The 2,330-nt window shown below is 39.3% G+C and overlaps 1 long non-coding RNA gene across 1 annotated transcript; it reads left to right on the top strand.

Annotated features, from left to right (window-relative positions):
* The first annotated feature begins 521 nt into the window (after positions 1–521).
* LOC127652530 (uncharacterized) lies at positions 522–1,313 on the top strand. Its single transcript, XR_007971737.1, has 3 exons — positions 522–603; positions 901–978; positions 1,128–1,313. It is a non-coding gene; the product is annotated as an uncharacterized LOC127652530 (long non-coding RNA).
* Positions 1,314–2,330: the final 1,017 nt, after the last annotated feature.

The raw sequence follows: 2,330 nt of genomic DNA, 5'->3' as shown, positions 1-2,330 counted from the left end.
CACCTTCATACATACCCACATACACACACGTAGTGCAAATCTAATACAATCTGTATATAAAGAACAAAAAAGTATATTATGTACAGAGCAATGTAAGTAAAAGCAGATAAACCTCACAGTTTGAGTGTATGGTGAAGCTAGAATTAATAAGACCGCAGTTATAGGCTTGTTACTTTAATAGCCCGATGTTCCTGGGCACTCGGCTAAGGTTATTCATGTTTAATGTAACTCAAATCAAATGAAAACAGTTATTGTAGGCAGGTAAGTTTCCCTAGCTGGTCCCCTCTGTGTAAAATGCGTTCTTATTCAAGTTTTCAACTCAGTCATTCGTTTAAGATGCAATCTTGTGTTATAAGTATTAGGCTATCATGATTATACAGTGAGCAAGCTATATAAATAAGTATTTAATATAATAAAAGTGTAGAGCAACAACCGAGGGTGTAAGGTAAAGGCTGAATATTGTAGATTTATTACAATATGTTGCATGTTTGAATTAAAATACATGTGGATATGCAACTTCCCACTAATGAAAGTTTTATTCAAAAGGAGCACACACTCTACAAAGGCCTGACTGGAGATTTGCCTGATCTATCCGTCCTTCAGGTGAGTAGGGATATAACAATAGCACATTTCACTGTACAGTATGATATATCAACCAAAATCTGTATACCAATATTTCATTATTTTCTTTTTCCTCCCCTTTTACAAACAAATATTCTGCTTCAAAGACAAAAAATGAAATTGATGTTATCATAAGGGTTCTTCATTATGAACTTGTATGCCATGCATAACATACTGTGGATAGAAATTACAGGGAAAGTTACTGGTATGATAATTGTGGTTATATTATATTACTATTATATTTAGTGTATTGCTAATCAATATATTGTTACTTCCCAGATGACAGCGGCTCGCTTCAAGAGCAGGTGAAGCAAGTTGGGACAATGTTGAAGACATTTGCTCGCACTGGGCAATCAGGTACAACTTGCAAACAACACCTGTGGTTGTTGATTTAATTCCCACTGGAGCCACCTGTACATGTAGTAGACTAGATATAAATGTCATAGTTTAGTAGTTGAAGGTCCAGGACTGACTACTTGATTCTTTTATTCTGGGAACCCCTGTAGGTGCAGATCAAACCCTAATGCTGCGACGTCTTGGAATTTGGCGATGTTGTGCGTAGCATGGACGACAAAATGCTATGCTGCAACGTTTCAGTGCCAATGTGTCTGTTGGAGAGTTATCCCTGCCAGGGGATCTGTTACTCCCCCCTAGACACCCAGGAAGATTTGGCGTTGCTTGACAACAGTTTGAGGCAGGATAAAAAGCTCCAGCAACGATTTGTAAGTGTGCCGATTTCGTTTATAACGGTATAGGGTAATCTAAAAAGTAAAATTAAGATTGTACACTGCATATTCTACAGTCTGAATCCACAGCCTGTCACATTTTAAATTTATGAGAAGCTTCAGAGAAATGTAATTTGTAACATGTTTTTTTTTGTATTTTCAGTTTCGGTTTTTGGCAATCAAATGTGGGAGGGACCTAAAGACAACCGTGTGGCGAATGCTTCAGAGTATCTTCTCTAATCACCTTTCCATCAATACAACCTGGACCAGTGTAGGTGGATAAAGCATGTTTTAGAGACATGTTCCTGAAGACCATTGTTCAAAGTAAGTTGGATATTTTTTTTACATTTAAGTAGATGTGTATGACCTTATGCCATTCAAATGGAATGAGAGATCTTTATTTTCTACAGGAGCTATCCGGAAGAACCCGGCAACACAGGATGCCACTGATGAGGCGATCCAGGTTAACGTTACCTGAAAGGAGCATCTGAACATGAAGGTGGAAAAAGGCGCCGCACAGCTGAGAGGGACCCACAGCCGACCCCTTAAACCTAGGCTGACTACTGACACCCCAGCATCACTGACAACTGGAACCCTTTCTTTATCCTGCAGTCAGTAACATCAAGACCCCTAAAAAGCCTGCTAAAAGTGTCAGACTACACTCACCCAATCCACACTGTTCACTGTGGAAATTGCTCTTTTTTTTTTTTTTTCTCGTGACCCTGCTTTGAGGGCAGCTCCTTGGATGAATATGGGATGGTTTGTCCTTTTATACAGGCATACGAGGAATCACTGAAGATATGCTAATTTGCACTGCCTCATTCTGGAGGTCGGGAAAACCGGTGATTCTTAGCCCACTACGCCACACAGTCCCCAACCTCTCCAGACATTCTGATTGGCTGTGTTCTCTACAGCCAGATTTTCTGCTGTTAATTATATTTATTCCCACTTGTTGTCATGTGTAAGTTGAATGTCAAAATGTAT

This window comes from Xyrauchen texanus, chromosome 2 (genome assembly GCF_025860055.1).
Source record: "Xyrauchen texanus isolate HMW12.3.18 chromosome 2, RBS_HiC_50CHRs, whole genome shotgun sequence".
Taxonomy (NCBI): domain Eukaryota; kingdom Metazoa; phylum Chordata; class Actinopteri; order Cypriniformes; family Catostomidae; genus Xyrauchen; species Xyrauchen texanus.
The sequence above is the reverse complement of the archived record's forward strand: the minus strand, read 5'-3'. Positions and strand labels throughout refer to the sequence as shown.